This window comes from Herpailurus yagouaroundi, unplaced genomic scaffold, assembly GCF_014898765.1.
Source record: "Herpailurus yagouaroundi ecotype Mexico unplaced genomic scaffold, PumYag 67700, whole genome shotgun sequence".
NCBI classification, from domain to species: domain Eukaryota; kingdom Metazoa; phylum Chordata; class Mammalia; order Carnivora; family Felidae; genus Herpailurus; species Herpailurus yagouaroundi.
In genome coordinates, this window is record NW_024420499.1 from 8,349,024 (window position 1) to 8,359,865 (window position 10,842).

At 44.8% G+C, this 10,842-nt stretch overlaps 1 protein-coding gene across 2 annotated transcripts in view; it reads right to left on the reverse strand.

The window, feature by feature from the left end:
- Positions 1 to 5,510, reverse strand: part of LOC121025714 (small ubiquitin-related modifier 2-like) — a 156,847-nt gene extending 151,337 nt beyond the window's left edge. The window contains exons 1-2 of one of the 2 annotated variants that reach the window (XR_005788134.1): positions 5,300 to 5,510; positions 4,283 to 4,340 (exon numbers count right to left, since the gene is read on the reverse strand). The gene's annotated coding sequence lies outside the window, so the exon portion shown is untranslated. The remainder of the gene's footprint in view (positions 1 to 4,282; positions 4,341 to 5,299) is intronic. The other variant, XM_040468401.1, reaches the window with a different exon arrangement.
- Positions 5,511 to 10,842: the final 5,332 nt, after the last annotated feature.

Sequence of the window (10,842 nt, forward strand, 5' to 3'; positions counted from 1 at the left end):
CCCGCTTAAACAGGTGATGGGAATTAAGGAGGGCACTTGTGATGAGCACCAGGTGTTGTGTGTAATTGCTGAATCACTATATTGTACACCTGCAAGTAATATTACCTGCAGTTCACCAACTGGAATTAAAGGCTTAAAAAATAATTCTCTTAAGTTTATTTTTCATTATACCTATTATTGTCTAACAGTTGTGTTTATTAATCTGTTAAACACATGCACTGAACTCTCAATCTTTATATTTTTTAGTTCTAGATGTCCTATTTGATTATTTTTCAAATTGACTGTCACTTTTTATGATTTTTTTTCTTCCCTGCAGCTATTTTAAAGCATATTTAAAAAAAATTTTTAACATTGTTTTGAGAGACAGAGACAGCGGGTGAGTGGGGGAGGGGCAGAGAGAGAGGGAGACACAGAATCTGAAGCAGGCTCCAGGCTCTGAGCTGTCAGCACAGAGCCCGACTTGGGGTTGAACCCACAAACTGTAAGAACATGACCTGAGCCAAAGTCGGATGCTTAACCGACTGAGCCACCCAGGCGCCCCATTAAAGCTTATTTTTTTTTGAACTATAGTAAACCATAGTCATTATAGTCTGTGTGTCATAATTTTGATATCTGAAGTCTCTCTGAATTTTTGTCTATTTTTTCTTCCAGTTGTCACAATGATTTTTTTTCTTTGAGTGCCTACTTATTTTTAACTACATGCGGATATATTATTGAAAAATTATTTGTGAGACAGATTTCAGACCTAGAAGACAAAACCTTTCTGTGGAGAGTATTTTCACTTGCTCTTGTCAAATGCCTGGCAACAGTACCTGTCCAAGACTACTTTAATCCAGGTTCAGGAAAGGGAGTTCTTTGGATCACCCTGGTGATGGGTATCTAGGCTGCAAGCCTAAATGTCTGGCAACAGTGCTTGTCCAAGATTTCTTTTTTATATTTATTTTTTAGACACACATGCGCGTACACACGTGCACACTTGAGCAGGGGAGAGGCAGAGAGAGAGAATCCAAAGCTGGCTGTGCACTGACAGTAGCGAGCCCCTGGCAGGGCTTGAACTCACAAACTGTGAGAACATAACCTGAGCCAAAGTCAGATGCTTAACTGAGTGAGCCACCAAGGTGTCCCTGACCAAGACTCCTTTAATCCAACTTCAGGGATTGGGAGTTCCTTGGATCACCCTGCTGATGGGTATCTAGGCTACAAGTCCATGCAAGATCTTGTTACTTCTGATTCATTATTATCCTGGAGGGTAGCCACTTATTTTCAGCTTAAAGTGGTTGAGTGGCTTATTAGATCTACTCATTTGGGAAGGTTTCAACTTCTTGTCCCCTTTGCCCATAAGGTCATGAAAACCACAGCTCAGTTTCATAATACTTTCTTTTGGATTCAGCAAATTCCCTTGGGCAAAAGTGGATTATAGTGCTGGGCTTTTCTATCCAGGTCCTTGTCTTCTTCTAGATTTTAGCCTCATCATTTCTTAGCTCTTAGTGAAGGTAATTACTTTTTATGTTTTATCTAGTTTTTTTTTTTTTTAGTTGTCCTTATTTGGGATTAGTCCAAATTACTCAGTCTGCCATTACCAGAAGCAGAGGTATACAATATTCTCCTAACTGCTCTCCTCCCCAGTCTCTTCCTTCCAGTTTCTCCTTCTCCCTCACAGAGGTACTGAATGTTTCTTCCTCATTGTATCATTTCCCCTGCACGAATCCGTCAAAAGCTTACCCTTGAATGTACAACAGAAATCAAATTCCTTAGTTTGGACAATCAGATCTAAAAGTCTTTTTGCTGTACTTATTCACTGAATACGTATTTACTGTGTGACCCTCACTAGGCCAGGTGCTACCTATTCTTTTTATTCTTACCTCTTTTACCTCCTCTTACCTCCCAACTCACATTACACTCCAGACAAACTGGAATACTCTCTGTAATGTGGCAGAGCTGGGTCAGAACACAGATGGGTTAACGCCTAGGTCAGTACACCATGATCCTGTATTAAGGTTTAAGTCCATTAATCCTGGATATTTATGTATATTCTAATAAATTAACTATGCAAAAGCTGAACACATACAAATTATACTGGCTTTTATAGATTTCTTGTTGACTTTGGGGGTATTTGTCATGGGAGTCTGGGATGTAAGCTCTGGAAGTAAACTATTGCCATCAAGTTTTTAGCAATCACTGTAGTCACAAGGATACCTAGGGAGAAAATAATTCAGGCTTGCTTTGACAAATGTGGGACTGAGTGTGCAATTTGTTCCAGGGTGCTAAGAACAACGTGCTTGCAAACAAATTTACTCCCACCTGCTGGTGGTTGACTGAAATACCAGGCAAAACCAATTTATCACTAGAAAAACAAAAACAAAAACAAAAACAAAAACCAGTTCTGGAACTAGGTCATTCTGGAAACAAGATTCTAGTTTTGGCCTCTGCCATGTAACCTTGGGCCAATTCCTCTTCCTTCTCTAGGCTTCAGTGTCCCCACATGTACAATTCAGGTGCTTGGGCAAAATTACCTGGAATGGCCTTTCCGTCTTTGGTAAGCAAGGACTGTCTCCAAGGATGCCTGAGTGACCAGGGACAAGGGATGAAGGATTAAGGGCAGTAGCGGCAGGCTTCACAGACCCACTCCTGTATGTAATGGTTAGTGATATATAGATACTCCCACCTATTTTTTTTTTCTAGTCTTGCACTGGTGGGAAGGAAGCATTTGCTGCAATGGAAGGAAAAAAAGGTACGAGGGAAAAGAGGGGAAAGGAAGGTGCTAGGGTGCTCTGCTGCTTGTAAGAAGGCAGAAAATGATGAGATATATTTTAAAAGTGATTCAAAAATGGTAAAAAAATAGATGGGTGGTTGTTGAGGTGGGGTAATGAGTTAAATCTTTAGCTGTGCAAAACACTCAGCTACCCCCAGGAGTTCCAAACAGAAGATTTGCAATATGCTGGGTACAAGCAGTCCCAACTCATTTACCAAATACTCAAGGAAAGACAAAGGGAACAATGTTTCTGTTTGAATGTTCTAAATTTTTTTTTTACATTTATTTATTTTTGAGAGACAGAGCATAAGTGGGGAAGAGGCAGAGGGAGACAGGGACACAGAATCCGAAGCAGACTCCAGGCTCTGAGCTGTCAGCACACAGTCCGATGTGGGGCTTGAACTCACAAACCGTGAGATCATGACCTGAGCCCAAGTCAGACACTTAATCGACTGAGCCACCCAGGCGCCCCTCTGTTTGAATGTTATAGTTAACCAAAAGCGAACTTGAAATCTGTTTTGATTTTATCACTTTTACTTTTTTCTTTAATATTGTTTTGTTTTTGAGAGAGAGTACGAGCGTAAGCAGGGCAGGGGCAGAGAGAAGGGGACAGACGCAGAGAACAGAGGACAAGGACACAAAGCAGGCTCTGTGTTGACAGCAGCGAGCCTGACATGGGGCTCAAACTCAGGGAACTGTGAGATCATGATCTGAGCTGAAGTCGGAGGCTCAACTGACTGAGCCACCCAGGTGCCCCTGATTTCAACACTTTTAAATGACATGCCATCACGGAGTTCTATTTGTTGACTGCCTGTCTGGCTTATGTGCTCTAAAGAGGCCTCTTTCTAAACTTGTTTCATTTTTTTAAGCTTTTTATTTTTTAACGTTTATTTATTTGTTTTTCAGAGACAGAGAGAGCATGAGTGGGAGAGGAGCAGAGAGAGAGTGAGACACAGAATCTGAAGCAGGCTCCAGGCTCTGAAGAGGTTAGTACAGAGCCCAACGCAGGGCTTGAACTCATGGACCCCGATATCATGACCTGAGCCGAAGACGGATGCTTAACCGACTAAGCCACCCAGGCGCCCCTTTAAAGTTTTTTTAATATTTATGAGAGAAAGAGAGAGACAGAGACAGAGAGAGAGAAAACGAGCAGGGGGAGGGGCAGAGAGAGAAAGAGAGAATCGAAGCGGCCTCCAGGCTCTGAGCTGTCAGCACAGAGCCAGATGTGGGGCTCTAACCCATGTACAACGAGATCATGACCTGAGTGGAAGATGGACACTTAAAAGACTGAGCCATCCAGGCGCCCCAAAACTTGCTTCATCTTGGAGATGGGAAGGACAGAGGGTAATGAGTGGAGGCATTTCCTCATTCTCTGATATCCTTCTATCCCACAGGACTATGTTCAGGGTAGTGGAAAGAACAGATGCCCTCTACACAAAATGCCAGGCTTTTCCATATGATGGGGCCAGAATGCTGGAACAGTAGAATGGCCTGCTCTCTAGGGGCTAACTCCCTTAAAGATACACTTACCTTTGCCTTCTTTTCCCCTTCCATGGTGTCAGCCAAGAACACTCCAACTCTGCATCCTCTAGTTGGGGGGTGGTGGTGAGGAGTAAAACAAAGGCAAGAGAAATGTAGCTTAAATTAAATCTTACAGTTTGCAGCCCACTGATAGATATCCGAAACATGCAGAGAGTGACCTTCCTTGAGGAATGCATGGCTGCCTTACTTCCTTAATGTTTGTGTTTTGTTAAAAACTAAAAGTAACCAGGGCGCCTGGGTGGCGCAGTCGGTTAAGCGTCCGACTTCAGCCAGGTCACGATCTCGCGGTCCGTGAGTTCGAGCCCCGCGTCGGGCTCTGGGCTGATGGCTCGGAGCCTGGAGCCTGTTTCCTATTCTGTGTCTCTCTCCCTCTCTCTCTCTGCCCCTCCCCCGTTCATGCTCTGTCTCTCTCTGTCCCAAAAATAAATAAATGTTGAAAAAAAAAAACTTAAAAGTAACCTTATCTTAACAACAGCTAGTCCTCAAGGTCCTGAAAGCCTTACTTCCAAATTCCTTAGAAACTTACTTTATCTCTATCTCCCTCCCTCCACAAACTTAAAAATATATAATCAGTCACTCCTCACAACCCCAGTGCAGCTCTTTCTGGCCACGGGTCCTGTCCCAGTGCTTTAATAAAATCACCTTTTTGCACCAAAAACGTCTCAGGAATTCTTTCTTAGCCGTTTGCTCATGAACCCCATTAGAGGAGATGCTCCTGGAGCCCAATTTCTGTCCTACTGAAGGGCCACTATTGCTGTGGCCAGAGTCCCCTCATAAAACTTATTTGCTGACCCTCCTCCACTCCACCCAGAGGCGAGGCACTGAGGTTTACTGGAGGCTCAAGCGTCTGGGAATGATAAGCAGTCTAGTACCTCCTGATTCCCCCCAGGTGTCCAGCTCTTTTAGAATACAGATTCAGCCAGGGCACTCAAAGCACTGCACTTCCTTCACCAAAACAAAAACAAACATAACAACAATAACAACAACAACAACCACAAAACCCACCAAACTCTTGGGCACACGCTCTTCCAAGAGAAAAGCAAATTTTGCATTTTTGCAGAGGCGGAGGTGCTGCAGGCGGAGGAGGGTAAGTCAAGCAGCTGATTCCGGCCCAGCCCTCCAGCAACCAAGGTGCTGAAGCCTGCCCCAGGAGAAACCGCAGAGGCCTGAAAAAGCAGAGGACTGAGCAGCGCCCTAGTTGGAGAAGGTAGTAGGATTGCACGTCTTTTTGTGTGGCTTCTGGAATCTCCCGATTGGCTAGGCAGGCGCTGCCATGGAGTGGGCGGAGCCAGCGGCGCAGCTGGCTCAGTGCCCGCCCAGTTGCAGATGGGACTGGCTTCAGACCGAGCGCAATTCAAAGCACAGGACGCGTGCTACGGGCGCAGCGTGGAGTAGAGCTCCTACCTGGCTGCTCCTCTCGCCGCGCGCGGGGCTCTGGGCTCCTGAGCGACTCCCGCACTTTCTGTTCCCCTTGGTTTCAGTTCTTAAAAGTGATTTTTTGCGGAAGACCTACCGCCTCCTGCCTCCCTCCCCCAGCTCCCTTTCGCTTCGTGCTTCCTGCTCACCTCCCTCTGTTCTTTTCCTGGTCCGAGGCCTTCCCTGTGGTCGGTCTCAGCTATGCCATCCCGGGCTTGCTGGGAGCCGCTGTCCTCCTACGGCTCTTCGGAACCTGGCTCCTGGAGGGCGACGACCGCCCCGCCCCCTCCACTCACCTTGAAATTCCACTTTGGCCTGTAGTGAATCCTCCTCCGACGTTCCCAACGTCATCCTGGACCTCTTTTATTGGTAAGCGGGTTGCTAGGCTACCGTGAATGGAGAGGAGGAGAAAAGGGAGGTGGCGGAGGGGGTGGTGAGTGGGCGGGTGATCTCTTGGTAGGAGCCCACTGGGGGGACACATAGACCTGGGCTTCTGAGCCCCCCTATGCAACCTGCCCTTCGGCCCCTGAAGGGGTTGGTGGTGGTGATGAGGGTGGCCAGTTAAGATGGAGCCATGTGTTTCAGCCTATATATTACAGTGGCACCTGATAGCACCCAGTTTCAGTGTGTGCCCATATAGCAGGGGGTGAGGATACCACCACCCATTCATTCCCAGGGACTAAGGTTCCAGGCAGTTTGCGGTCACAGGCATTGGCCATTGTGTGTGTGCGGGGGTCGGGGGGGGGGTGGGGGGGGTGGGCGGGGCGGTGAGGGTTGTTGGGTGTTAACATTACACAGAACAAAGAACCATTTTATTTATGTAAAAGAATGAGATTATTTGGGAAGAGCAGAGGAATTACAATTTGTGATAAGCTATGGCAAACCATAGGCAAGTCTGAAGAGACAAAGGGAAGGCCAGCTTTTATTAGGTTTTAAGGAGAAATTGGGGAGAGTTCTAGACAAAAGTTGACTGGAGAAGAACAAGAGTTTGAGAATGGGGGCGGGTTTCTCATTGGCTGTAGGTGGTGGTTAGTGTGTCTTGCTGGGTGGGGCGGGGATCTTCCTGTTCTTAAAGATAAGAGATAAATTCCTATGTGAAAAGTGCCTTCTTTTGGCAAAGTAATTATCTTCCTTCTTGCTAGTTTTGTAGGCTGCAGTGAGAGGTTTGTACTTGAGAAGTCCCACTCCTGGGCTTCCTGACTCCATTTTAAATGATGTTCCCTTCATTTATTTTCACATATCCCCCTTTTGATCAAGATTTTTCCTCGAAAGTATTGCTGAACAAGAGTCAGATTTTTTTTAATTTAGTGGTTTGTCCCTCAGTACCAGGAAGGATCTTCTTCAGTTGTCATTGACCCACATTGGAGGGAAAGTGCATAATGATTGGAAACCATCAAGGCCACATTTGAGGAATAAGGAAGCGTAGGAAGGAGAAATCTCAGTCACTTTCCATCTAAGGTCTATGTCTTGTCAAGGTCATAAACATTGGAGATCATCTTGAAGTGCTGAGCTAGCATCACCCTATTTGATGCATTACTTCTGCAGAGATTTGACAGGCATCAGGTTAAGTTTAAAATTAATTATACAAGCAGGATTAAAAGTAATATGACAAATACAGTTTATGTGATGGTTCCATATGGAGACCTCAAACCCAGCTAAATAGATCAAAAGACCGGGGGTCATTAAGTGAGATTTGTTGTAACCAGTGCACTTGTTCCCTGATCTTGTGTAATTGAATTTCTGCGTCTCCAGATGAATTTATACATGTGCAACAGGTGGTATTTGTTATTGCACAAATACCTCCTTGTTCAGCAAGTAGATAACCAAGGGTTATGTGATTATCTAAAACTACATTAGTCAAACAGTCAAGTGATAGTCAGTGGGCTGATATTGCTGTGGAATTGGCTAGCTCTCCTAAGGTTAGGGGGAGATATCTGATCATGTGTTCACTGGCACTTCAACCCAAGGAAGAAAATCTCTTTCGATGGAGGCAAACCAGGAGTCATGTATGCCCCCCAGAATTTCACATTTAAGATGCTCTGAAAGCCTAATGGGGCAGACCGATGGGAAGTCTCTTGATTTGTTAAGGATATTAACAGGAACAGTTAAATGCCCCAATAGCATTGAGTTCCAAGTTGCCAGCTATCTAAGCATTCATATGCCCATAGGAAATGCTGTCCATTGCCAACAAATCCAGGTGGAGCATAGGAGACTCTAGCTAAGGTCTGGTTTTTGATAGAGCCCTTAGCTGGAAATGTCCTGATTGACCTTTTCAAGCCATGGGTCAGAGGAGTTGGGATGACATTCTGTAAGAGTCCATTTTTTCCTAAAGTCCATTTTTTATTTTCTAAAAACCTTGCAGGAGCACCTGGGTGGTCAGACGGTTAAGCGTGGGACTCTTTGATTTTTGGCTCAGGTCATGAGCTTGGGGTTCATGAGATTGAGCCCTGCATCAGGCTCCATGATGACAGCACAGAGCCTGCTTGGGATTTTGTCTCTCCCTCTCTCTCTGCCCCTCCCCCGTTCTCTTTCTCTTTCTCTCTCTCAAAATAAATAAACATTGAAAAAAAAAAACCTTGCAAAAACCTTGCAAAGAGGAACAAATGTATCTGTATTTCCCTTGGGTACAGGGAGACATATTGCAGTTAGATAAGGAGAAGAACCTGGGGGAGTGAAGATGGTACAACTGGCAAAGATGGAGGGATTTAACTGAGCTACTATGGTTATGACTAAGGAAAGGTTGAAACAAGGTGTGGGAATGCCTGGTCACAATAGCCTAACCCTATAGTTAATATCTATAGGCTTTTGGTTGTATCAGCAATGGTATTTGGGACTAGAAGCAAATTCGTTTTAGGTAACACCAAGGGATCTCTGACATCGTGAACAGATTGGAGCTTCTCGTGACAGACCCAGCAGTCAGAAAGGTTACCCCCTTTTGCATAGGATTGGGAAATGTGGACATAAGGGCATTTTCTTTCCCAGAGAGGGCAAAGAAAGAGTGAGAACAACCAAGGGACAGAAGGTATATGTGTCTGGTCCCATCATCTTGGGAAAGCTGTTTCCTTCAGCTGCCATCTGCTTCATTTCCTGGAAATCTTTATTTTCAGGTCACCAGATGGTGTGCAGGTCTCGTCAGGGTTTGGTGTTTATATGTGACCCAGGAATCCAAAAGTTTGTTCCTTGGAATTTGGCAGCATATGGGTTGGTTAGCAGTACCTGATAGGGGTCCTTTCAATGGGGTTGAAGAGAGTCTTTCTGGTCCTTGTGAGTGGTCCTGGTTCTGGCTTGGCTTGTACTGAAGTAGCCAAAGGCAAATATGCTGCTTCATTTACTTTGGAGGGAGTTAGAATTACATGTCTAGCACTGTGTTTTCCATATTCTCTTTTCATATAAGAAGCACCAGTGAGCCATGACTAATCAGCATCATCTGAAGGACTTTCTTAGAAGTTTTCACAGGGAGTCAGGAACTGATCTGTCAAACAGTCATGAGGAGTATTATCTTAGAAGAGGGAAGAAGTGTAGCAGGGTTAAGTTCTTATAGTTGAAAAAAAAAGTTATGTGAGGAGCTGTTAGCAAGAGGGAGGATTTCACAGGAGGTGAGATGACTGGCTGAAAGGTGTTGAGTATGGTGAGAATTTAGGTTGGAATGGAGGCTAGTAGACTATGAGGGTTGGGAACAACAGGGTGACGAGGGATAACATTATTGTTTACATTGTTCTGAGATCATGGACAGACCTCTATCCACAGTCATTAGGATTTAGGAAGGGTTCTATTTTGTGGGGCACAAAGGGGGTTAGAGGGGACTCCATGACTATTTCTTCAGTGGCCTTAACTAAGATGGCAGTATCAGGAATGGCTCTGAGGCAAGGGAGGTAACCTCATGCCACAGGGTCTAGCTGTTGGCTATATTACCCTGTGGGTTGATGGTGGTCTCCATGTTTTTGGTTGAATACCCCAAGGGTATTCCCTTCCTTTTCATATGTAAAAGGAAAAAAAGGAAGCTGGTAATTGGGATGTCCAAGGGCAAGGGGATTTATTTGTTTTATTATTTTTTAGTTTATTTATTTACTTAGAGAGAAAGAGAGAGCTGGGGAGGGGTAGAGAGAAAGGGAGGGAGAGAGAATCCCAAGCAGGCACTGCACTGTAAGCTCAGAATCTGATGCAGGGCCCGAACCCACAAACCATGAGAAACCTGAGCTGAAATCAAGAATAGTAGGCTCAACTGACTAAGCCACCCAGGTGCCCCTCAAGGGCAAGGGGATTTATTTAGTTTTCTTTTAAGGTATTAAAAGCTAGGTCATCCCAAGCTTCCTAATTAATGGGGTCAGGTTTGGTGTTCTTTAGTAATGTATATAAAGGCTGGGCCATGAGAGAAAAGTTCAAAATCCATTTCTGACAGTAGGCAGCCAGGCTGCCTGAGAAAATCTTGTAATTGGCAGTTAGTCTTGGGTTTGGGGAAGTGCAGGGTGCTATGAAGCCTACTTGGATCTAGGTGCAGCCCTTGTTCTGAGATTAGGTGCCCTAAATAACGAACTTGAGTTTGAACAAACTGCAGTTTTTCCTTGGAGACCTTGTGTACCTTTAAGGCTAAAATTTTGGATAGATGGATGCTACCCTCCTGTGAAAAGGGGACAAATGATTAGTGTCCTTAGAACTAGCTCTAGTGCCATTAGAGATAGAACAAATAAATGACCTTAAAGGTTCATTTGCTTCACCTAATTGGCTATTTTGGTTGTTGCTGTCAAATTATAGAATTTATTTCTCTCTTTTGAGAGAATTTCCAGCATGGTATTTCTCCATGAAATCTCAGCCCAGTAAATGAATGGGGGGGTGGGGTGGAAGACTAAGGAGAAAAGGGTGAGTATCTCTTAGAGGGCCTAAGCAAAAGGTGATAGGTTCAGAGACAGGAACCTGTTGAGGTTTGACAATCCCCTCCCATTTGAATTGTTGTAATACTCAAGGCAGGGACTGTTTAATAACAGTGGGGTTGAGCACTGAGGGTGTAGTTCTGGTGTCAATAACAACACAGAGAGAGATTCATTCCTAGTCTGGAGAGTTGTTTCTCTGAACTGGTTAAGAGCAGGATTGGGAAAATCCCCTGTAGTTCCTTGGAGTCCCGTCATTGGCGGTTA